The following is a 27,651-nucleotide window of genomic DNA, read 5'->3' on the forward strand; positions in this document are numbered from 1 at the left end:
AGCCTGTTCTATAGCCAGTATAGTTAGCATAGCCTATTCCATAACCAGTATAGTTAGCCAAGCCTGTTCTATAACCAGTATAGTTAGCCTAGCCTGTTCTATAACCAGTATAGTTAGCCTAGCCTGTTCAATAGCCAGTATAGTTAGCCTAGCCTATTCTAAAACTAGTATAGGTAGCCTAGCCTATTCTATAGCCAGTATAGTTAGCCTAACCTGTTCAGTACTAGCCTAGCCTGTTCAATAGCCGGTATAGTTAGCTGAGCCTGTTCTATAGCCAGTATAGTTATACTGTTCTATAGCCAGTATAGTTAGCCTAGCCTGTTCTATAGCCAGTATAGTTAGCCTAGCCTGTTCTATAGCCAGTATAGTTAGCCTAGCCTGTTCTATAGCCAGTATAGTTAGCCTAGCTTATTCCATAACTAGTATATTATCTATTATTATTTTGGACAATGTAATATCGATACCTTGACTCCGAGTATTGATTTGTCAATTGTTTTGCTAGTTAGCGTTACCTAACGCTAGTCAGATGTACCCACTCCAAACCTTTCCATCCGATAGCTTGTTCTCCATCTACTTTTTAAAAAGTGAGCCAACGTGTTCTCAGCACTTTTTTTTCATTTATGCTTGACTGATCAAAAACCATTTTCTCATACTGTCTCTTGTCTCACTGCAGCACACATACAGTATAGTGAGCAATATGTTTGGAACAGCAAACCAGCAAACAAATCCCAGTATCGAATATCAATACATGGAAAATTGGGAGAATCGGAATGAATATAATTTCGGAAAATACTTACTCACATGCCTAGATAAATAAAGGTTAAATAAAAAATAAAAGTGTGCTGATAATATCGTATCACGAGGTCCCTGGTAATTCCCAGCTCTAAAAGCCAGTATATACCACTGACTCTTCACATGGGTTCACGTTCGGCTCCCCTTGTTTAGAGTGGAGCATTTGTGACATGTACAAGAAAGACAGGTTAGGATTTACACTATCCTTCAGGACATGAAGGCGGACAGACAGTTGGTGGACAGTCGGTTGGATGAACGATGTTTGTAAATACCCAGCAGCTGAGCTGCCAGTCTGGCAGAGCCTCGGTGTCAGCTGCTCCAAGAGTTGCACTTCCGGCAAAATTCCCAGGTTTTTCAGGAATCCCAGTCGGACGAGGGGAGAAATCAGCTGGAAAACCTGGGAATTTTAAGAAATGTACCATAAATGTGCAACCCTAGGCATTCCTGTCCCGTTGAAGTGAAGGGTTACCCAGCTCCAACCCCAACCCTAACCCAGCCCCAACCCTAGCCCAGCTCCAACTCAGCCCCAAGCCTAGCCCAGCCCCAACCCTAGCCCAGCCCCAACCCTAGCCGAGCTCCAACCCTAGCACAGCCCCAACCCTAGCCCAGCTCCAACCCTAGCGCAGCCCCAACCCTAGCCCAGCTCCAACCCTAGCCCAGCCCCAACACTAGAGCAGCTCCAACTCAGCCCCAACCCTAGCACAGCCCCAACCCTAGCCCAGCCCCAACCCTAGCCCAGCCCCAACCCTAGCCCAGCCCCAACCCTAGCCCCAACCCTAGCCCAGCTCCAACCCTAGGCAAGCTCCAACCCTAGCCCAGCCTCAGCTCCAACCCTAGCCCAGCCCTAATCCTAGCCCAGCCCAGCTTCAGCCCAGCCACAACCCTAGCCCAGCTCCAAACCTAACCCAGCCCAGCTCCAACCCATCTCCAACCTTTGGCCAGCCCAGCCACAACCCAACCACAACACTAGCCAAGCCCAGCCCAAGCACCAACACAGCCCAAGCCCCAACCCATCCCAACACAACTCTAACCCAGACCAACACAACTCAGCTCAGCCCAACACAACCCAACCCTAGCCCAGCCCAGCTTCAGCCCCAACCCTAGCCCAGCTCCAACCCATCCCCAACCTTTGGCCAGCCCAGCCACAACCCAGCCACAACACTAGCCCAGCCCAGCCCAAGCACCAACACAGCCCAAGCCACAACCCATCCCAACCCAGTCCCAACCCATCCCAACACAACTCTAACCCAGCTCAGCCCAACCCTTGCCCATCCCTAACCCAGCCCCAGCCAAGCCCCAACCATAGCCCAGCCCCAACCCAGCCCCAACCCAGTCCCAACCCAGTCCCAAGCCAGTCCCAACCCAGCCCCAAACCAGCCCCAACCCAGCCCCAACCCAGTTCCAGCCTAACCCAGCCCTAACCCAACCCCAACCCAGGCCCAACCCAGTCCTAGTCCAACCCAGTTCCAGGCTAACCCAGCCCTAACCCAACCACAACCACAACCCAGTCCCAACCCAGTCCCGAGCCAGTCCCAGACCAACCCAGTTCCAGGCTAACCCAGCCTCAACCCATCCCAGCCCCAACTCCAACACTGCCTGATCCATCCATTCCATGATGAATGTAGTTAAATAAACAACAGGCTGAAACCCTATAGAATGCTCAGTCTGTGCCTGCTGCATTATTAATCGCATATTGATGAGGGAGTAATGCAGGCACGCCACCCGCTCTGCTCTGCTCACTGTCCCAATGACATGCCAGCCTGCGTCACAAATGGCACCCTATTCCCTACGTAGTGCACTACTTTAGACCAGAGCCCTATGCCACCCTATTCCCTATGCAGTACACTACTTTAGACCAGAGCCCTATGCCACCTTATTCCCTATGCAGTACACTACTTTAGACCAGAACCCTATGGAACCCTATTCCCTATATAGTGCACTACTTTAGACCAGAGCCCTATGGCACCCTATTTCCTACGTAGTGCACTACTTTAGACCAGAGCCCTATGGCACCCTATTTCCTATGTAGTGCACTACTTTAGACCAGAACCCTATGGAACCCTATTCCCCATGCAGTACAATACTTTAGACCAGAGCCCTATGCCACCCTATTCCCTATATAGTACACTACTTTAGACCAGAACCCTATGGAACCCTATTCCCTATATAGTGCACTACTTTAGACCAGAGCCCTATGGCACCCTATTTCCTACGTAGTGCACTACTTTAGACCAGAGCCCTATGCCACCCTATTCCCTATGCAGTACACTACTTTAGACCAGAGCCCTATGCCACCTTATTCCCTATGCAGTACACTACTTTAGACCAGAGCCCTATGCCACCCTATTCCCTATGCAGTACACTACTTTAGACCAGAGCCCTATGCCACCCTATTCCCTATGCAGTACACTACTTTAGACCAGAGCCCTATGGCACCGTATTCCCTATATAGTACACTACTTTAGACCAGAGCCCTATGCAGTACACTACTTTAGACCAGAGCTCTATGGCACCCTATTTCCTACGTAGTGCAATACTTTAGACCAGAGCCCTATGGCACCCTATTCCCTATATAGTGCACTACTTTAGACCAGTGCCTCATGGCACCCTATTCCCTATATAGTGACCTACTTTAGTCCAGAGCCTTATGGCACCCTATTCCCTACGTAGTACACTACTTTAGACCAGAGTCCTCTACGTAGGTATTGTGGTGCAAAGGAAACATGGTGCCATTTGGGATGCTGTCCTTCTTGTCTCCTGCCCCCCAAGCCACCACTCTACAGACACCACACTCTGTCTCCTGCCCACCAGGCCACCACTCTACAGACACCACACTCTGTCTCCTGCCCACCGAGCCACCACTCTACAGACACCACACTCTGTCTCCTGCCCCCTGAGCCACCACTCTACAGACACCACACTCTGTCTCCTGCCCCCCGAGCCACCACTCTACAGACACCACACTCTGTCTCCTGCCCACCGAGCCACCACTCTACAGACACCACACTCTGTCTCCTGCCCCCCGAGCCACCACTCTACAGACACCACACTCTGTCTCCTGCCCACCGAGCCACCACTCTACAGACACCACACTCTGTCTCCTGCCCCCCGAGCCACCACTCTACAGACACCACACTCTGTCTCCTGCCCCACGAGCCACCACTCTACAGACACCACACTCTGTCTCCTGCCCCACGAGCCACCACTCTACAGTCACCACACTCTCTCTCCTGCCCCCCGAGCCACCGCTCTACAGACACCACACTCTGTCTCCTGCCCCCCGAGCCACCACTCTACAGACACCACACTCTGTCTCCTGCCCCACGAGCCACCACTCTACAGTCACCACACTCTGTCTCCTGCCCCCCGAGCCACCACTCTACAGACACCACACTCTGTCTCCTGCCCCATGAGCCACCACTCTACAGACACCACACTCTGTCTCCTGCCCCCCGAGCCACCACTCTACAGACACCACACTCTGTCTCCTGCCCCCCGAGCCACCACTCTACAGACACCACACTCTGTCTCCTGCCCACCGAGCCACAACTCTACAGTCACCACACTCTGTCACCTGCCCCCCGAGCCACCACTCTACAGACACCACACTCTGTCTCCTGCCCACCGAGCCACCACTCTACAGACACCACACTCTGTCTCCTGCCCACCGAGCCACCACTCTACAGACACCACACTCTGTCTCCTGCCCCACGAGCCACCACTCTACAGACACCACACTCTGTCTCCTGCCCACCGAGCCACCACTCTACAGACACCACACTCTGTCTCCTGCCCACCGAGCCACCACTCTACAGACACCACACTCTGTCTCCTGCCCACCGAGCCACCACTCTACAGACACCACACTCTGTCTCCTGCCCCACGAGCCACCACTCTACAGACACCACACTCTGTCTCCTGCCCACCGAGCCACCACTCTACAGACACCACACTCTGTCTCCTGCCCCCCGAGCCACCACTCTACAGACACCACACTCTGTCTCCTGCCCACCGAGCCACCACTCCATTGATGCTATACTCTTGTCTCCGATAGCATCAAATCAAATTCTATTGGTCACATACACATGGTTAGCAGATGTTATTGTGGGATGTAGCGAAAATACTTTTGCTTTTTGTTCCCGACAGTGCAGCGATATCTAACGATTCACACAACAAATACTCTGTGGTGCAGTAGCTGTCTCCAACTCTCTCTGTCTGTGTCGGCTGGTACAGTAGCCCTGTGGTGCAGTAGCTGTCTCCAACTCTCTCTGTCTGTGTCGGCTGGTACAGTAGCCCTGTGGTGCAGTAGCTGTCTCCAACTATCTCTGTCTGTGTCGGCTGGTACAGTAGCTCTGTGGTGCAGTAGCTGTCTCCAACTCTCTCTGTCTGTGTCGGCTGGTACAGTAGCTCTGTGGTGCAGTAGCTGTCTCCAACTCTCTCTGTCTGTGTCGGCTGGTACAGTAGCTCTGTGGTGCAGTAGCTGTCTCCAAGTGTCGGCTGGTACAGTAGCTCTGTGGTGCAGTAGCTGTCTCCAACTCTCTCTGTCTGTGTCGGCTGGTACAGTAGCTCTGTGGTGCAGTAGCTGTCTCCAACTCTCTCTGTCTGTGTCGGCTGGTACAGTAGCCCTGTGGTGCAGTAGCTGTCTCCAACTCTCTCTGTCTGTGTCGGCTGGTACAGTAGCACTGTGGTGCAGTAGCTGTCTCCAACTCTCTCTGTCTGTGTCGGCTGGTGCAGTAGCTCTGTGGTGCAGTAGCTGTCTCCAACTCTCTCTGTCTGTGTCGGCTGGTACAGTAGCTCTGTGGTGCAGTAGCTGTCTCCAACTCTCTCTGTCTGTGTCGGCTGGTACAGTAGCCCTGTGGTGCAGTAGCTGTCTCCAACTCTCTCTGTCTGTGTCGGCTGGTACAGTAGCACTGTGGTGCAGTAGCTGTCTCCAACTCTCTCTGTCTGTGTCGGCTGGTGCAGTAGCTCTGTGGTGCAGTAGCTGTCTCCAACTCTCTCTGTCTGTGTCGGCTGGTACAGTAGCTCTGTGGTGCAGTAGCTGTCTCCAACTCTCTCTGTCTGTGTCGGCTGGTACAGTAGCACTGTGGTGCAGTAGCTGTCTCCAACTCTCTCTGTCTGTGTCGGCTGGTACAGTAGCACTGTGGTGCAGTAGCTGTCTCCAACTCTCTCTGTCTGTGTCGGCTGGTACAGTAGCACTGTGGTGCAGTAGCTGTCTCCAACTCTCTCTGTCTGTGTCGGCTGGTGCAGTAGCTCTGTGGTGCAGTAGCTGTCTCCAACTCTCTCTGTCTGTGTCGGCTGGTACAGTAGCTCTGTGGTGCAGTAGCTGTCTCCAACTCTCTCTGTCTGTGTCGGCTGGTACAGTAGCTCTGTGGTAGAACAGCCAGAGCACTTCTCCATGCTGAAATGACATCCTATTCAATTTATAGTGAGATACATTTGACCAGGGCCCTGTGTGACAGTGGACACAACATGTCATTTTCATGGGATACTGATGGAGGCATATGAACATCATATGTCATTTGCATAGGATACTGATGGAAGCATATGATTATCACATGTCGTTTTCATAGGATACTGATGGAGGCATATGAACATCATATGTCATTTGCATAGGATACTGATGGAAGCATATGATTATCACATGTCGCTTTCATAGGATACTGATGGAGGCATATGATTATCACATGTCGTTTTCATAGGATACTGATGGAGGCATATGAATAGCATATGTCATTTTCATAGGATACTGATGGAGGCATATGATTATCACATGTCGTTTTCATAGGATACTGATAGGGGCATCTGAATATCACATGTAATTTCCATAGAATAATGATGGGGTCATATGAACATCACATGTGAATTCGTGACATAATGATGATTTCTCATATCTCCTTCTATGGCAATGATAAAACCCATCAAAACCATTGACAAAAAAAGTTATCCGTTGTCATACTTGAGTGAAAGTAAAGATTATTAATAGAAAATAATTTAAGTAAAAGTCACCCAGTAAAATATTACTGAGTAATAAAGTCTAAAAGTATTCGATTTTAAATGTACCTGCTAAAATTTTGTATCAAAATTAAAAGTATAAACCGTTTCAAATTCCTTATATTAAACCAGATGTTTTTTTTTATGTATTGATGGATGAACAAGGGCACAGTCAGACATCATTTACAGATAGCCAGGGCCACACTCCAACAGTCAGACATCATTTACAGATAGCCAGGGCCACGCTCCAACAGTCAGACATCATTTACAGATAGCCAGGGCCACACTCCAACAGTCAGACATCATTTACAGATAGCCAGGGCCACATTCCAACAGTCAGACATCATTGACAGATAGCCAGGGCCACACTACAACAGTCAGACATCATTTACAGATAGCCAGGGCCACACTCCAACAGTCAGACATCATTGACAGATAGCCAGGGCCACACTCCAACAGTCAGACATCATTGACAGATAGCCAGGGCCACACTCCAACAGTCAGACATCATTTACAGATAGCCAGGGCCACACTCCAACAGTCAGACATCATTTACAGATAGCCAGGGCCACACTCCAACAGTCAGACATCATTTACAGATAGCCAGGGCCACACTCCAACAGTCAGACATCATTGACAGATAGCCAGGGTCACACTCCAACAGTCAGACATCATTTACAGATAGCCAGGGCCACACTCCAACAGTCAGACATCATTGACAGATAGCCAGGGCCACACTCCAACAGTCAGACATCATTTACAGATAGCCAGGGCCACACTCCAACAGTCAGACATCATTTACAGATAGCCAGGGCCACACTCCAACAGTCAGACATCATTTACAGATAGCCAGGGCCACACTCCAACACTCAGACATCATTTACAGATAGCCAGGGCCACACTCCAACAGTCAGACATCATTGACAGATAGCCAGGGCCACACTCCAACACTCAGACATCATTGACAGATAGCCAGGGCCACACTCCAACAGTCAGACATCATTTACAGATAGCCAGGGCCACACTCCAACAGTCAGACATCATTTACAGATAGCCAGGGCCACACTCCAACAGTCAGGCATCATTTACAGATAGCCAGGGCCACACTCCAACAGTCAGACATCATTGACAGATAGCCAGGGTCACACTCCAACAGTCAGACATCATTTACAGATAGCCAGGGCCACACTCCAACAGTCAGACATCATTGACAGATAGCCAGGGCCACACTCCAACAGTCAGACATCATTTACAGATAGCCAGGGCCACACTCCAACAGTCAGACATCATTTACAGATAGCCAGGGCCACACTCCAACAGTCAGACATCATTTACAGATAGCCAGGGCCACACTCCAACACTCAGACATCATTTACAGATAGCCAGGGCCACACTCCAACAGTCAGATATCATTGACAGATAGCCAGGGCCACACTCCAACACTCAGACATCATTGACAGATAGCCAGGGCCACACTCCAACAGTCAGACATCATTTACAGATAGCCAGGGCCACACTCCAACAGTCAGACATCATTTACAGATAGCCAGGGCCACACTCCAACAGTCAGACATCATTTACAGATAGCCAGGGCCACACTCCAACAGTCAGACATCATTTACAGATAGCCAGGGCCACACTCCAACAGTCAGACATCATTTACAGATAGCCAGGGCCACACTCCAACAGTCAGACATCATTGACAGATAGCCAGGGCCACAGTCCAACAGTCAGACATCATTGACAGATAGCCAGGGCCACACTCCAACAGTCAGACATCATTGACAGATAGCCAGGGCCACACTCCAACAGTCAGACATCATTTACAGATAGCCAGGGCCACACTCCAACAGTCAGACATCATTGACAGATAGCCAGGGCCACACTCCAACAGTCAGACATCATTGACAGATAGCCAGGGCCACACTCCAACAGTCAGACATCATTTACATATAGCCAGGGCCACACTCCAACAGTCAGACATCATTTACAGATAGCCAGGGCCACACTCCAACAGTCAGACATCATTGACAGATAGCCAGGGCCACACTCCAACAGTCAGACATCATTGACAGATAGCCAGGGCCACACTCCAACAGTCAGACATCATTGACAGATAGCCAGGGCCACACTCCAACAGTCAGACATCATTTACAGATAGCCAGGGCCACGCTCCAACAGCCAGACATCATTGACAGATAGCCAGGGCCACACTCCAACAGTCAGACATCATTGACAGATAGCCAGGGCCACACTCAAACAGTCAGACATCATTTACAGATAGCCAGGGCCACACTCCAACAGTCAGACATCATTGACAGATAGCCAGGGCCACACTCCAACAGTCAGACATCATTGACAGATAGCCAGGGCCACACTCCAACAGTCAGACATCATTTACATATAGCCAGGGCCACACTCCAACAGTCAGACATCATTTACAGATAGCCAGGGCCACACTCCAACAGTCAGACATCATTGACAGATAGCCAGGGCCACACTCCAACAGTCAGACATCATTGACAGATAGCCAGGGCCACACTCCAACAGTCAGACATCATTGACAGATAGCCAGGGCCACACTCCAACAGTCAGACATCATTTACAGATAGCCAGGGCCACACTCCAACAGTCAGACATCATTTACAGATAGCCAGGGCCACGCTCCAACAGTCAGACATCATTGACAGATAGCCAGGGCCACACTCCAACAGTCAGACATCATTTACAGATAGCCAGGGCCACACTCCAACAGTCAGACATCATTGACAGATAGCCAGGGCCACACTCCAACAGTCAGACATCATTGACAGATAGCCAGGGCCACACTCCAACAGTCAGACATCATTGACAGATAGCCAGGGCCACACTCCAACAGTCAGACATCATTGACAGATAGCCAGGGCCACACTCTAACAGTCAGACATCATTTACAGATAGCCAGGGCCACACTCCAACAGTCAGACATCATTTACAGATAGCCAGGGCCACACTCCAACAGTCAGACATCATTTACAGATATCCAGGGCCACACTCCAACAGTCAGACATCATTGACAGATAGCCAGGGCCACACTCCAACAGTCAGACATCATTGACAGATAGCCAGGGCCACACTCCAACAGTCAGACATCATTTACAGATAGCCAGGGCCACGCTCCAACAGTCAGACATCATTGACAGATAGCCAGGGCCACACTCCAACAGTCAGACATCATTTACAGATAGCCAGGGCCACACTCCAACAGTCAGACATCATTTACAGATAGCCAGGGCCACGCTCCAACAGTCAGACATCATTGACAGATAGCCAGGGCCACACTCCAACAGTCAGACATCATTTACAGATAGCCAGGGCCACACTCCAACAGTCAGACATCATTGACAGATAGCCAGGGCCACACTCCAACAGTCAGACATCATTGACAGATAGCCAGGGCCACACTCCAACAGTCAGACATCATTTACAGATAGCCAGGGCCACACTCCAACAGTCAGACATCATTTACAGATAGCCAGGGCCACACTCCAACAGTCAGACATCATTGACAGATAGCCAGGGCCACACTCCAACAGTCAGACGTCATTTACAGATAGCCAGGGCCACACTCCAACAGTCAGACATCATTTACAGATAGCCAGGGCCACACTCCAACAGTCAGACATCATTTACAGATAGCCAGGGCCACACTCCAACAGTCAGACATCATTTACAGATAGCCAGGGTCACACTCCAACAGTCAGACATAATTTACAGATAGCCAGGGCCACACTCCAACAGTCAGACATAATTTACAGATAGCCAGGGTCACACTCCAACAGTCAGACATAATTTACAGATAGCCAGGGCCACGCTCCAACAGTCAGACATCATTTACAGATAGCCAGGGCCACACTCCAACAGTCAGACATCCTTTACAGATAGCCAGGGCCACACTCCAACAGTCAGACATCATTTACAGATAGCCAGGGCCACACTCCAACAGTCAGACATCATTTACAGATAGCCAGGGCCACACTCCAACAGTCAGACATCATTTACAGATAGCCAGGGCCACACTCCAACAGTCAGACATCATTTACAGATAGCCAGGGCCACACTCCAACAGTCAGACATCATTGACAGATAGCCAGGGCCACACTCCAACAGTCAGACATAATTTACAAACGAAGCATTTGTGTTTAGTAAGTCTGCCAGATCAGAAGAAATAACCAGGGATGTTCTCTTGATACTTGTGATTTGGACCATTTTAATTGGGGTGTCAGGGAAAATTTTTGGAGTAAAAAGTACTTTTTTTTTTTAGGAATGTAGTGAAGTAAAAGTAAAAGTTAAATAAAAATATAGTAATAGTCAAATATAAATAATAAGTACTATTTAAGTACTACTTAAGTAGTACTTTCAATTTTTTTTTTCTTAAAAATACTTAACACCACTGATGAAAACCCGCATTCACGATTTCACCTCTGCATATTGATTGTGGTTGACGTTTCGGTACATGGTCCCATGAAGACATCAACGTCGGGTGACGACGACAGCAACGTCGGGAGCCATTAAGCCTATACTTTGGGCCAAAAATGCAATTTCTTCCTCAACAAGATATTTATCATCATGTCATGTCATTAAAAAAAATGAAGATGTTTTATTGTCAGAGGCGCTGGATAACTCGATATAACACATTTAATAAACGTAACTTAACACTCCAACATTAAACTGTAGCCTACATATTTAATTTCCATTCCTGTGGTACATATGAAAGGGCACTTACAAAACAAATCTGCAAAATTTGCTGAGCAAATGTCAGTCGGACAAGCTGTTCCTCCCCAGAGAGACAGAGAGAGAGAGAGAGAGAGAGAGAGAGAGAGAGAGAGAGAGAGAGAGAGAGAGACAGAGAGAGAGAGAGAGAGAGACAGAGAGCAAGAGAGAGAGAGAGAGAGAGACAGAGAGCAAGAGAGAGAGAGAGAGACAGAGAGAGAGAGAGAGAGAGACAGAGAGAGAGAGAGAGAGACAGAGAGACAGAGAGACAGAGAGAGAGACAGAGAGAGAGAGAGCGAGAGAGAGAGAGAGCGAGAGAGAGGAAGAAAGATAGACAGACACGCAGACAGCGAAACAGACAGACAGGCAGACAGACATGCAGACAGACACACCAAACAGACAAAGAGACATACAGACACCTCTCTGTTAAGTCTGACCTCCAGGTTCTCTCCTCCACCATTACCCCTGGCCACCACACACACACCACTTAATAAAGTGTACCATTTTACAAAAGGAAAAGCTGATGAATTGAAAAATGTTTGGCCCAAGCCTTATGCATAATAGATGATCAGTCTCTCTCTCAGCCCCGGCCCGGCCTCTCAGCCTACCACTTAAATCAGCTGCTCATTAATAATTAAAATTAATCTCATTATTAGGCGTTTTCATTATTGGATAATTTAATTAAATGAAGAGGACCAAGGACCTGGGAGGGAGGGGGAGCGCTGGGACCCGCTGGGGCCCCATGAAGAGGCCTCTTAATGGGCCCAGGACAGGAGAGAAGCCTGGCAATATACAGCAGACCATACATTATTTAATGCCTTCCTGGCTCTAAGAAAGGACAGATCAATGATAACCTGTCATCAACGTGTTGAAAGCATTCCTGAGCCCACAGACTGCTTGGCAGAATGGATCAAAAAAGTAGGTAGGTAGGTATTATAGGTAGGTAGGTAGGTAGGTAGGTAGGTAGGTAGGTAGGTAGGTAGGTAGGTAGGTAGGTAGGTAGGTAGGTAGGTAGGTAGGTAATCCTAATAGAAACAGAAGTTAATATTTTAAACGAGACAGCAATGTTGTGGACTGTATCTCTGTAGGTAGGTAAGTAGGTAGGTAGGTAGGTAATCCTAATAGAAACAGAAGTTAACATTTTAAACGAGACAGCAATGTTGTGGACTGTATCTCTGTAGGTAGGTATGTAGGTATGTATTATAGGTTGGTAGGTAAGTATTATAGGTACCGTAGGTAGGTAGGTAGGTATTATAGGTAGGTAGGTAGGTAGGTAGGTAGGTAGGTAGGTATTATAGGTAGGTATGTAGGTACGTAGGTAGGTAATATAGGTAGGTAGGTAGGTAGGTAGGTATTATAGGTAGGTAGGTAGGTAGGTAGGTAGGTAGGTAGGCAGGCAGGTAGGTAGGTATTATAGGTAGGTATGTAGGTACGTAGGTAGGTAATATAGGTAGGTAGGTAGGTAGGTATTATAGGTAGGTAGGTAGGTAGGTAGGTAGGTAGGTAGGTATTATAGGTAGGTAGGTAGGTAGGTAGGTAGGTAGGTAGGTAGGTAGGTAGGTAGGTAGGTAGGTAGGTAGGTAGGTAGGTAGGTAGGTAGGTAGGCAGGCAGGTAGGTAATCCTAATAGAAACAGAAGTTAATATTTTAAACGAGACAGCAATGTTGTGGACTGTATCTCTGTAGGTAGGTAAGTAGGTAGGTAGGTAGGTAATCCTAATAGAAACAGAAGTTAACATTTTAAACAAGACAGCAATGTTGTGGACTGTATCTCTGTAGGTAGGTATGTAGGTATGTATTATAGGTTGGTAGGTAAGTATTATAGGTAGGTAGGTAGGTAGGTAGGTAGGTAGGTAGGTAGGTAGGTTGTTAGGTACCGTAGGTAGGTACCATAGGTAGGTAGGTAGGTAGGTAGGTAGGTAGGTAGGTAGGTAGGTATTATAGGCAGGTAGGTAGGTACCGTAGGTAGGTATTATAGGTAAGTAGGTAGGTAGGTAGGTAGGTAGGTAGGTAAGTAGGTAGGTAGGTAGGTAGGTATTATAGGTAGGTAGGTAGGTAGGTAGGTAGGTAGGTAGGAAGGCACTGTAGGTAGGTTGGTAGGTATGGAGGGAGGTAGGTAGGTAGGTAGGTAGGTAGGTAGGTAGGTAGGTAGGTAGGTAGGTAGGTAGGTAGGTAGGTAGGTTGGTAGGTAGGTAAGTAGGTAGGTAGGTAGGTAGGTATTATAGGTAGGTAGGTAACGTAGGTATGCAGGTAGGTAGGTAGGTAGGTAGGTAGGTAGGTAGGTAGGTAGGTAGGTAGGTAGGTATTATAGGTAGGTAGGTAGGTAGGTAGGTAGGTAGGTAGGTAGGTAGGTAGGTAGGTAGGAAATATAGCTAGGTAGGTAGGTAGGTAGGTAGGTATTATAGGTAGGTCGGTAGGTATGTAGGTAGGTAGGTAGGTAGGTAGGTAGGTAGGTAGGTAGGTTGGTAGGTAGGTAAGTACGTAGGTAGATATTATAGGTAGGTAGGTAGGTAGGTAGGTAGGTAGGTAGGTAGGTAGGTAGGTAGGTAGGTAGGTAGGTAGGTAGGTAGGTAGGCATTATAGGGAGGTAGGTAGGTAGGTAGGTAGGTAGGTAGGTAGGTAGGTAGGTAGGTAGGTAGGTATTATAGGTAGGTAGGTAGGTAGGTAGGTAGGTAGGTAGGTAGGTAGGTAGGTAGGAAATATAGCTAGGTAGGTAGGTAGGTAGGTAGGTATTATAGGTAGGTCGGTAGGTATGTAGGTAGGTAGGTAGGTAGGTAGGTAGGTTGGTTGGTAGGTAGGTAAGTACGTAGGTAGATATTATAGGTAGGTAGGTAGGTAGGTAGGTAGGTAGGTAGGTAGGCATTATAGGGAGGTAGGTAGGTAGGTAGGTAGGTAGGTAGGTAGGTAGGTAGGTAGGTAGGTAGGTAGGTAGGTAGGTAGGAAATATAGCTAGGTAGGTAGGTAGGTAGGTAGGTATTATAGGTAGGTCGGTAGGTATGTAGGTAGGTAGGTAGGTAGGTAGGTAGGTAGGTTGGTAGGTAGGTAAGTACGTAGGTAGATATTATAGGTAGGTAGGTAGGTAGGTAGGTAGGTAGGTAGGTAGGTAGGTAGGTAGGTAGGCATTATAGGGAGGTAGGTAGGTAGGTAGGTAGGTAGGTAGGTAGGTAGGTAGGTAGGTAGGTAGGTAGGTTGGTAGGTAGGTAAGTACGTAGGTAGATATTATAGGTAGGTAGGTAGGTAGGTAGGTAGGTAGGTAGGTAGGTAGGTAGGTAGGTAGGTAGGTAGGTAGGTAGGTAGGTAGGTAAGTATGCAGGTAGGTAGGTATGTAGGTAGGTAGGTAGGTAGGTAGGTAGGTAGGTAGGTAGGTAGGTAGGTAGGTAGGTAGGTAGGTAGGTAGGCAGGTAGGTAGGTAGGTATTATAGGTAGGTAAGTATGCAGGTAGGTAGGTATGTAGGTAGTCAGGCAGATTGCTAAACGTCTATACTACATGTAATCATTTCCATCATCGTTTTGTGGACCAAACGTTCTGATTCATGTGATTTCATGGGTGAGATTGCTACATGTACACCCATCCGGAACATTCACTGCCTGAATTAAGAATGCACCACCACATTTTGAAATCGCAGCATATTTCACATAACAGTTTTGACTGTCCAGAAACTGTCCACTACAAATATTTGCTTTTTGCATATTTTTTTTTACAATAAATTACATATTTTAATATTTTTTATATTTCAATCAGTTTGAGATTTCAAATTAATTTGTAATTTCCTTCACATAAATAACCCTGTTTGAAATTAAATAAACTGTGAAACCCTTTCACATTTTACTCACAACACTTTATATGCAAGGATGAGGTCTGAATTCTTAAGGGGAAATCCTTTAAACAAACATTCCCATCTTGTGAAAACAACTTGGCTAATTTGTTCCGCCTGGGTAATAAGCTGGGGGAGGCACACGATGAAAGAGAGCGTTCTGGTTTTAAAATGAATCAAAATTGATTGCGTCCCAATAAAAAGAGAATTGGCAGAGTGTTAACTGAATCTACCATAACCGTCTGTAGCTGTCCCCGGTCGCTTTATTGTGTGCTAATGTAATAGAGAACACTTAGCTATAAACCCCTCTCTCGTCTCTCTGATGAGCTCACGGAGGATTTCCAAGATGGCTTGCTGATGAAATTGTAAAAATGAGATTAGAGCGAGCTGCTAATGACTCCTAAAAACAAAGGAAAACCTCCAAATACAATTAGCTATCAGCCTCTTCTTTCTCTAAACACATCATATGTAAATTACTGTCATTGGAAGAAATATGCCTGGAAGGCAGAGGGGTTCATTAGATATCTCAGGAACTCCTCCAGGACACAAGTTTGTTTTATTCCAGTAGAAATAAATTGAAATTCAGAAAATATATTTATGTTAGAAAAGGAGAGAAAAATGGTGAAGGTATTGTTCTCAGCTGGTATATGAATGTGCTGAAGTTCTTTCTCTTTACAGGTCATCGTGAGAGAAATACATCTGAATAGAAAACACTGTACATTACTTCCTGAGTGACATCAACTTCTCGGTGCCAATATTTCACATAGATACATTGCATAGATGCATGGATGCTTTTTTCACATTGTATTATGTTACAGTCTTGTTCTAAAATGTATTTAATTTATAGTTTTCCTCATCAATCTACACACAATACCCCATAATGACATCACAGTACCCCATAATGACATCACAATACCCCATAATGACATCACAGTACCCCATAATGACATCACAATACCCCATAATGACATCACAATACCCCATAATGACAAAGGAAAACAGGTTTTTAGATTATTTTTTTTTGTTGCAAAAAATATACCTTATTTCCCAAAAGTAATTCAGCCAATTTAGTATGAGACTCGAAATTGAGCTCAGGTGCATCCTGTTGCTATTTTTCATCCTTGAGATGTTTCTACAACTTGATTGGAGTCCCACCTGTGGTAAAATCAATTGATTGGACATGATTTATAAAGGCACACACCTGTCTATATAAGGTCCCACAGTTGACAGTGCATGTCAGCGCAAAAACCAAGCCATGAGGTCAAAGGAATTGTTCGGGGAATTGTCCGGGGAAGGGTACAATTCTGCCGCATTGAAGGTCCCCAAGAACACAGTGGCCTCCATTATTCTTAAATAGAAGAGGTTTGTAACCACCAACACTCTTTCTAGAGCTGGCAGCCCATCTCCTCTGGGAGAACCTTCCAGAAGGACATTCATCTCTGCAGCACTCCACCAATCAGGCCTTTATGCTAGTGGTTGACAGAAGCCACTCCTCAGTAAAAGGCACATGACAGCCCACTTGGAGTTTGCCAAAAGGCAGTTAAAGGACTCTCAGACCATGAGATAGAAGATTCGCTGTTCTGATGAAGCCAAGATTGAACTCTTTGGCTTGAAGTTTCACGTCTGGGGGAAACTTGGCCACCATCACTACGGTGAAGCATGGCGTTGGTAGCGTCATACAATGTGGATGTTGTTCAGCGGCGGGGACTGGGAGAAGTGTCAGGATCAAGGGAAAGATAAACAGAGCAAAGCACAGCGCGAATCTTGGTGAAAAGATATTCCAGAGCACTCGGGACATCTGACTGGGGCGAAGGTTCACCTTCAAACAGGACAACAACCCTAAGCAAACAGCCAAGACGTCGCAGAAAAGGCTTCTGGACTGAATGTTATTTTTATTTTATTTTTTTATTTCACCTTTATTTAACCAGGTCGGCCAGTTGAGAAAAAGTTCTCATTTACAACTGTGTGACCTGGCCAAGATAAAGCAAAGCAGTGCGACACAAACAACAACACAGAGTTACACATGGGATAAACAAACATGCAGTCAATAACACAATAGAAAAATCTATATACAGTGAGTGCTAATTAAGTAAGATCAGGGAGGAAAGGCAATAAATAGGACATAGTGGTGAAATAATTATAATTTAGCACTTAAACACTGTAGTGATAGATGTGCAGAAGATGAATGTGCAAGTAGAGATACTGGGGTGCAAAGTAGCAAAACAATAAAATAACAGTATGGGGATGAGGTAGATGGGTGAGCAATTTACAGATGGACTATGTACAGGTGCAATGATCTGTAAGCTGCTCTGACAGCTGATGCTTAAAGTTAGTGAGGGAGATATGAGTCTCCAGCTTCAGTGATTTTTGCAATTCGTTCCAGTCATTGGCGGCAGAGAACTGGGAGGAAAGGCGGCCAAAGCGGGTGTTAGCTTTGGGGATGACCAGTGAAGTGGAGTGCGTGCTACGAGTGGGTGCTGCTATGGTGACCAGTGAGCTGAGATAAGAAGGGGCTTTACCTAGCAAATACTTATAGATGACCTGCAGCCAGTGGGTTTGGCGACGAATATGAATTAAGGGACAGCCAACGAGAGCATACAGGTCACAGTGTTGGGTAGTATATGGGGCTTTGGTGACAAAACGGAAGGCGCTGTGATAGACTACATCCAGTTTGCTGAGTAGAGTGTTGGAGGCTATTTTATAGATGACATCGCCGAAGTCAAGGATCAGTAGGATAGTCAGTTTTACAAGGTTATTTTTGGCAGCATGAGTGAAGGATGCTTTGTTGCGAAATAGCAATCCAATTCTAGATTTAATTTTGGTTTGGAGATGCTTAATGTGAGTCTGAAAGGAGAGTTTACAGTCTAACCAGACACCCAGATATTTGTAGTTGTCCACATATGCTAAGTCGGAACCATCTAGAGTAGTGATGCTAGTCGGGCGGGCAGATGCGGGCAGCGATCGGTTGGAGAGCATGCATTTAGTTTTACTTGCATTTAAGAGCAGTAGGAGGCCACAGAAGGAGTGTTGTATTGCATTGAAGCTCATCTGGAGGTTTGTTAACACAGTGTCCAAAGAAGGGCCAGAAGTATACAGAATGGTGTCGTCTGCGTAGAGGTGGATCAGGGAATCACCAGCAGCGAGAGCGACATCGTTGATGTATACAGAGAAGAGAGTCGGCCCGAGATTTGAACCGTGTGGCACCCCCATAGAGACTGCCAGGGGTCCGGACAACAGGCTCTCGGATTTGACAGACTGAACTCTATCAGAGAAGTGGTTGGTGAACCAGGCGAGGCAGTCATTTGAGAAACCAAGTCTGCCGGTTAGAATGTGGTGACTGACAGAGCCGAAAGCATTGGCCAGGTAAATTAATACGGCTGCACAGTATTTATCGATGGTGGTTATGATATCGTTTATGATCTTGAGCGTGACTGAGGTGCACCCATGACCAGCTCGGAAACCAGATTGCATAGCGGAGAAGGTATGGTGGGATTCGAAATGTTCTGTGATTTCGAAATGTTCGGTGATCTGTTTGTTTACTTGGCTTTCGAAGACCTTGGAAAGGCAGGGTCAGAGTGGCCCAGCCAGAGCCTGGACTTGAACCCTTTCGAACATCTCTGGAGAGACCTGAAAATAGCTGTGCAGCGACACACTCCATCGAAACTAACATAGCTTGAGCGGATCTGCAAAGAAGAATGAGAGAAACTGCCCAAATACAGGTGTGCCAAGCTTGTAGCGTCATACCAAAGCAGACTCAAGCCTGTATTTGCTGACAAAGGGGCTTTAACAAAGTACTGAGTAAAGGGTCTGAATACTTATGTAAATGTGATATTTCTAAAAAACAGTTTTTGCTTCGTCATTACGGGGTATTGTGTGTAGATTGATTACATTTTTTTTTAAATCCATTTTAGAATTAATAATAATAATTTATTAGCCCTTTTCCATTTCGTAGGGCCAGAACATCAAAAAATACTCTTACAGTTCACCAACCATATACAGACATTTTTCTGTCTCTACTTGAATTGTAACCCTGAAGGCCTTGGAGATATAGCTAGCAGTCGTGTTCCCTGTCCCGTCTCAGTGTATTCTCTGACTCTTCACCTCTTGGTTCAAAACACATCTGAAGTTATCAGCCTCTGTCTGCCAGTGTGTTTACACTATCCCAGCCCTCAAATTATTTGCCCAACCAGAAAATAAGAAAACTCTCCACTTAGACTCTCAATACCCATTCAGAACTAAACAGCCCTTCTCTCCTGTAGCTGTTTGTATAGGACAAATCAAACACACACACACACACACACACACACACACACACACACACACACACACACACACACACACACACACACAACAACAACTTCACAGCAATTACGCAGCAATTAAACAGGATAAAGTAATGTTTGCTGTGCCGCTGTATCCTAACACAAACATAGGAGATGCCAGTTGCCTAGCAGCTCTGTGTTTTCCAACCAGTCAGGTAATCCATTTATCTGGGTATTGTTCTCGTCTCATCCCTGTTTAACCCACGTGGATTTGCTGTTAGATTTTCTGAGCTTTGGGCAAAACCCCCTTCACTATATGCAGTGGCTTGGGAGAGCTGGGTGGCTGGTTGCCCCCCATGAAGACATAGCAGGGGGGTTCGTTTGGGGCGATGGGTGGGCGGCTTCCATTGTGATCATGTGATATACTGGTCTGACCAAAGAAAGTGACAGCTAAACTTTCCAGTAGCTTGATTCTACGTTCTTCTACCCGCTAGAAAGACAAGTGATTTTCCTACTGGTCACACAGTATATCTATAAATTATTGACTATCTGTATCAATCCCCAAAAAATGATTTACCAAATTCAAAAAGCAAAAACAGTTTGCCTGATGTGTAATGTGAAACAGTCACAGTGTTTTGACACACAGTCTGATTGTCAGATTGTAAAAATACCAGAGTATCTTTGACCTCGCAAATACCCATATGTCTGTTAGTCCTGTGCGAGTGTTGGGAGGGAGAGCTGGTGTTTAATCATGGTGAGCGTTGGGAGGGAGAGCTGGTGTTTAATGATGGTGAGCGTTGGGAGGGAGAGCTGGTGTTTAATCGTGGTGAGTGTTGGGAGGGAGAGCTGGTGTTTAGTGATGGTGAGTGTTGGGAGGGAGAGCTGGTGTTTAATGATGGTGAGCGTTGGGAGGGAGAGCTGGTGTTTAATCGTGGTGAGTGTTGGGAGGGAGAGCTGGTGTTTAATGATGGTGAGTGTTGGGAGGGAGAGCTGGTGTTTAATCATGGTGAGCGTTGGGACGGACAGCTGGTGTTTAATGATGGTGAGCGTTGGGATGGACAGCTGGTGTTTAATGATGGTGAGCGTTGGGAGGGAGAGCTTGTGTTTAATGATGGTGAGCGTTGGGATGGACAGCTGGTGTTTAATGATGGTGAGTGTTGGGATGGACAGCTGGTGTTTAATGATGGTGAGTGTTGGGATGGACAGCTGGTGTTTAGTGATGGTGAGTGTTGGTGAGTGTTGGGAGGGAGAGCTGGTGTTTAATGATGGTGAGCGTTGGGATGGACAGCTGGTGTTTATTCTGCTGTCCCCATAGGATAACCCTTTTTGGTTCTATGCAGAACCATTTTTGGTTCCGAGAAGAACACTTTGAGATCCATGTAGAACCCTCTGTAAAAATGGTTCTGAATGGAACCCGGAAAGGATTTTTCAAAGTGTTATCCTATGGGCCCAGACGAATAACCTTTTTAGGTTCAAGAAAGGACATAGACTCTAGATTAAACAAATTATGATGCCAAATCTCTGAAACTGTTTGTAAATTAGTATAGTGATATAGATGAGCTTCCTGTTCAAGTTTATTGAAAAAAAAAAATATAATAATTACAAAAATAATAATTGTGTTCTCTAACGACCTCTACTAATACTGTAGGTTGCACACACTACCAATAGGTTTCACCCCTACCAATAGGTTTCACCCCCTACCAATAGGTTACACTACTACCAATAGGTTTCACCCCCATCCAATAGGTTACACTACTACCAATAGGTTTCACCCACTACCAATCGGTTTCATCCACTACCAATAGGTTTCACCCCCTACCAATAGGTTTCACCCCCTACCAATAGGTTTCACCCCCTACCAATAGGTTTCACCCCTACCAATCGGTTTCATCCACTACCAATAGGTTTCACCCCCTACCAATAGGTTTCACCCCCTACCAATAGGTTACACTACTACCAATAGGTTTCACCCCCTACCAATAGGTTTCACCCCCTACCAATAGGTTACACTACTACCAATAGGTTACACTACTACCAATAGGTTTCACCCCCTACCAATAGGTTTCACCCACTACCAATCGGTTTCATCCACTACCAATAGGTTTCACCCCCTACCAATAGGTTTCAAACACTACCAATAGGTTTCAAACACTACCAATAGGTTTCACCCACTACCAATAGGTTACAACACTACCAATATGTTAAACTACTACCAAAATGGTTCAAAAACCAACAAAAGTTGTGCACTACATAGGGAAGAGGGAGCCAAAACCCTTCAGTTTCCCGGTAGCCGTCTTCCTGATGACTCCCATTCAACTCTATGCCCCCCTCTAATTGGTCAGACTGGTCCTACCTGCTCTATTCCGTGTGTTCTATTCAATGTGTTCAACACTGGACTGTTATGTGTCACTGTTACCTAGGTAACTGGAAGTTTTCTGTGACCTACAAAAAAGTTGCTACTCCTGTAACTGATACTGCATGCAGTTGGGCATTTGTTTGTTACCATGGCAGGCTAGCTGGGCTATTTATAGGTGGAGTCCTATCTAGCTGGTACTACCAGGCACAGACTACATGATCGCTCAGTTGTGAGCTTGTTAGTTAGTGCTGTTTACTGTTTCTATCTAGTTAGTTTCGAATAGGAATATTCATGATCACATAGCTGATAGCTTGTAAGTTAGGAATGTTTTCTGTATTCCCTGAGGGAGGAGGAGGAGGAGGAGGAGGAGGGTGGGGGGGGGGGGGGGGGGGGGGGGGTGGGGGGGGTGTTGCTACCAGGGTTGGGTTTAATTCCAAATTAATTCAGTCAGTTCAGGAAGTAAACAAATTCTAATTGACGTCGCGCAGACATCTACGCCTTTAGTGATGGTCAGAATGTCAACGAAATCTGGAAAACAGTTCGCTCCATGTTATATGGCTTCTCCATTCTGTGGAGAAAAAAAAGGACTGGGGGGGGGGGATGGTGTCCCAAATGGCACCCTATTACCGACACAGTTCCCTATGGGGCCCTGGTCAAAAGTAGTGCGCTATGTAGGGAATAAGGTGCTAGATTGGGACACAGACGTTGAGTGTGTGCGTAGGTGTAGTGTTTTTCTGTTTTGAGAGCTCTAGCACCTGGTGGTGAATAGACCTCTGAGTCATAAAGTCTTAGAGGAAGTCTTTAACTTGACACCAGTCTTCCCATGTTCCCACTGTCACTGTGTTTTCCCCCCCCGTACCCACTCAGAATTGGATCTTTAAAACAAAACGTCATGTTTATTTTGGAGCGAGAAGCCAGCGCTCCAGACGTGTGTGTGTGTGTGTGTGTGTGTGTGTGTGTGTGTGTGTGTGTGTGTGTGTGTGTGTGTGTGTTTGTGTGTGTGTGTGTGTGTGGGTGCAGTAGTGAAGTGCAGTGAGAGCAGGGCTGCTGGTAGGTTTGAATAACATTCTTCATCAGAGATAGTTCCTGGCAGTTCATTGGGTGACTATGACCCAGCCACCGTGCTTCTACACCTGCATTGCTTTCTATTTGGGGTTTTAGGCTGGGTTTCTGTACAGCACTTTGAGACATCAGCTGATGTACGAAGGGCTTTATAAATAGATTTGATTTGATGCGCGTGTGATACGGTGTGTGTTCTCATCTCTCAACTGTGCGGTACGTTGTGTGTTCTCATCTCTCAGCACCGTGCGGTACGGTGTGTGTTCTCATCTCTCAGCACCGTGAGGTATGGTGTGTGTTCTCGTCTCTCAGCACCGTGCGGTATGGTGTGTTCTCGTCTCTCAGCACTGTGCGGTATGGTGTGTGTTCTCATCTCTCAGCACCGTGCGGTACGGTGTGTGTTCTCGTCTCTCAGCACCGTGCGGTATGGTGTGTGTTCTCGTCTCTCAACGCCGTGCGGTACGTTGTGTGTTCTCGTCTCTCAACGCCGTGCGGTATGGTGTGTGTTCTCATCTCTCAGCACTGTGCGGTATGGTGTGTGTTCTCATCTCTCAGCACCGTGCGGTATAGTGTGTGTTCTCATCTCTCAGCACTGTGCGGTATGGTGTGTGTTCTCATCTCTCAGCACTGTGCGGTATGGTGTGTGTTCTCATCTCTCAGCACCGTGCGGTATGGTGTGTGTTCTCATCTGTCAGCACTGTGCGGTACGGTGTGTGTGTTCTCGTCTCTCAACACTGTGTGATACGGTGTGTGTGTTCTCATCTCTCAGCACCGTGCGGTACGGTGCGTGTCCTCATCCGAAGGTGAGTCAGGAGTTCCATCAGCGTCAACGTACGACCACAGTTATAATTTATATCTAAGTATCAGGGTTTCAAAGGTGTAATAATTACCATGGGTGTCATGTACAGGGTTCAGGAGTACAGAGAGAGAGAGAGAGAGCTCCCCCAAGGCATTTGGCAGTGATAACAATACCGTCTTGGTAGATAGGACTGTAATACTTCCTGATCTGTAGATAAGAAGACCTGACATCACCATTGAAGAAAAGGAGACCGATCCTAAACTGGATCATCCTCTAGCTGTATTACAGAGATACGGGAGTAAAGAAGCTTCCAGAGTTTTATTTCTACACCCACATAAACAACGTTTTGACGAGACAGAAGACTTCCTCTGTGTGCAGGAGTCTCATTCCTTTTTTTTCTCACATCACGTCTCATTCACGTTCCAAGATGGCGTAGCAGTCGGACATCTGTCTTGTCCCGTCCCGTCCCGTCCCGTCCCGTCCCGTCCCATTCCATCCCGTCCCATCCCGTCCCGTCCCGTCCCGTCCCGTCCCATCCCGTCCCGTCCCGTCCCGTCCCGTCCCATTCCATCCCGTCCCATCCCGTCCCGTCCCGTCCCGTCCCGTCCTGTCCCGTCCCGTCCCGTCCCATCCCGTCCCGTCCCATCCTGTCCCGTCCCGTCCCGTCCCGTCCCATGTATATATTTTGTTTTCTTCGTATATATTTTGTATATAATTTGTATATTTTTTTTTATCTCAATTTCCATCTAGGGACTGAACACTCTCCTGCAACCCGCCTCACCCAATGTGGTACGGATCTGCTATTTTTTACTCTCTTGAACGGAAACCCCCTTCCAAAGCTAGCCAGCTATCTAGCTAATAGCTAGTAGTCAGTTAGCCACTGCTAGCGGTCATCACCATTAACTCGGACATCAGCCAGCCTCAGCCTGGTCAATTCCTGCCAGTCTGCACAGCGCGATATCAACCCAGAGCATATCGGACTGCTTTTTCTCTACCACACCTTCCCGCGAAGCTCTGAAACTTTACACCAGATCATTGCAGCTCGCTAGCTGCTATCTGAGTGGCTACTCCTGGCTAACGTCTCTGTCCTGAAGCAAGCACCAGTTAGCCTGGCGCTAGCTTCGAGCTAGGCAAATCTCCCGGCTAGCCGAAGAGGTCCATCAGCCAATTCTTGGGCTACAATATCTATTTTGCAAATTGGCCTGGACCCTTTAATTGCCGACACGGAGCCTCGCTGATCCATCACGACTGGTCTGCCGACTTAACCTCCCGGGGTTTCAACAGGCTCTTCCGTTGCGACGTCCCCCGGAGGCCTATCTGCTAGCCTGCTAACCCCGGCCTGCTAGCTATCTGAATCGCCGTGTCTCCAGCTCGCCTAGCTACTCACTGGACCCTATGATCACTCCGCAACACATGCCTCTCCCTAATGTCAATTTGCATTGAATATTGCTATTTTGGTTAGTGATTATTCTCTTTTTTCACTGTAGAGCCTCCAGCCCTGCTCAATATGCCTTACCTATCCCTATTCCCCCCCCCCCCCCCCCCCCCCCCCCCCCCCCCCCACACACACATGTGGTGACCTCACCTGGCTTAAAGGGTGCCTCTAAAGATAAAACCTCTCTCATCGTCACTTAATGCTTAATCTCATTTTCCACCATAATTTGCAAATATATTCATAAAAAATCCTACAATGTGATTTTGGGGATTTTTTTCTCTCATTTTGTCTGTCATATTTGAAGAGTACCTATGATGAAAATTACAGGCCTCTCATCTGTTTAAGTGGGAGAACTTGCACAATTGGTGGCTGACTAAATACTGTTTTGCCCCACTGTATATATCCATCCTTCCATGCCTTTCTAAAATCTCTTTGAAAGCCAAGTTAACGAACAGATCACCGACCATTTCGAATCCCATCATACCTTCTCCACGATGCAATCTGGTTTCCGAGCTGGTCATGGGTGCACCTCAGCCACGCTCAAGGTCCTAAACGATATCAAAACCCCCATCGATAAAAGACAGTACTGTCTTCATCAACCTGGCCAGGGCTTTCGACTTTGTCAATCGACAGACTCAATAGTCTTGGCTATTGAATGACTGCCTCGCCTGCTTCACCAACTAATTCTCAAATAGAGTTCAGTGTGTCAAATCGGAGGGCATGTTGTCCGGATCTCTGGCAGTCTCTATGGGGGTGCCACATGGTTCAAATCTTGGGCCGACTCCTTTCTCTGTATATATCAATGATGTCGCTCTTGCTGTTGGTGATTCTCTGATCCACCTCTACACAGACGACACCATTCTGTATACATCTGGCCCTTCTTTGGACACTGTGCTAACAAACCGCCAAACGATCTTCAATGCCTCCTTCCGTGGCCTCCAACTGCTTTTAAATTCTAGTTAAACTAAATGCATGCTCTTCAACCAATTGCTGCCAGCACCGTCCCGCCCGACTAGCATCACTACTCTGGACGATTCTGACTTAGAATATGTGGACAACTACAAATACCTACGTTTCTGGTTGGACTGTAAACTCTCCTTCCAGACTCACATTAATCATCTCTAATCCAAAACCAGTAACATGAAATAGGACATCAGCTGGTTTCAGAAGTGAAGTGATAGATGTAGAAATATGCATCACATGTCTGTTGGTCCTGTTCAATCATGTCTACTGAATGCCTGTTGGTCCTGTTCTATCATGTCTACTGAATGCCTGTTGGTCCTGTTCAATCATGTCTACTGAATGCCTGTTGGTCCTGTTCTATCATGTCTACTGAATGCCTGTTGGTCCTGTTGGTCCTGTTCTGTCATGTCTACTGAATGCCTGTTGGTCCTGTTGGTCCTGTTCTATCATGTCTACTGAATGCCTGTTGGTCCTGTTGGTCCTGTTCTATCATGTCTACTGAATGCCTGTTGGTCCTGTTCTATCATGTCTACTGAATGCCTGTTGGTCCTGTTCTATCATGTCTACTGAATGCCTGTTGGTCCTGTTGGTCCTGTTCTATCATGTCTACTGAATGCCTGTTGGTCCTGTTGGTCCTGTTCTATCATGTCTACTGAATGCCTTTTGGTCCTGTTTGTCCTGTTCTATCATGTCTACTGAATGGTTTAGGCCAAGGCACAGTCAGACACTTTTTCAAAAAAGCATCATTAAGGCTGAGAATAACAAAATGTATTGTTAGAAACACATTGAAGTAGCATGTTTATTAATTTCAACTATCCAAAAGTTGCCGAATGTCCTCTTTAATTCAGATATGATTTACGGAAAAGATTACCACCAATAACCAATACAAGGTGACGTATAAGAAGGGAAATATGCAACACAACACAACGAATCCTTGTTTGCTTCCTCTTCATTGGTTGTAGATCACTTTTAGAGGGGTTTTATTCCAGGTGAGGCATATTTAGGATGCATCCCAAATGACAACCTATACCCTATGTAATGCACGACTTTAGACCAGAGCGCTATGGGCCCTGATCGAAAGTAGGGAACTATATAGGGAATAGGGTGCCATAGGGCTCTGGTCTAAAGTAGTGCACTATATAGGGAATAGGGCGCCATAGGACTCTGGTCTAAAGTAGTGCACTATATAGGGAATAGGGTGCCATAGGGCTCTGATCTAAAGTAGTGCACTATATAGGGAATAGGGTGCCATAGGACTCTGGTCTAAAGTAGTGTACTATATAGGGAATAGGGTGCCATTTGGGACACAGCTATATTTTCTTACCAGTACAAAGGGAGAGTGTAGCTCGGAGGCAACATTGCGAATTCCATTTCCTCACAGAGGAAGTCACCTTTTGAATGAGGCCACCGCTGTGCCCAACACATTAT

This window comes from Oncorhynchus mykiss, chromosome 15, assembly GCF_013265735.2.
Source record: "Oncorhynchus mykiss isolate Arlee chromosome 15, USDA_OmykA_1.1, whole genome shotgun sequence".
Classification (NCBI taxonomy): Eukaryota; Metazoa; Chordata; class Actinopteri; order Salmoniformes; family Salmonidae; genus Oncorhynchus; species Oncorhynchus mykiss.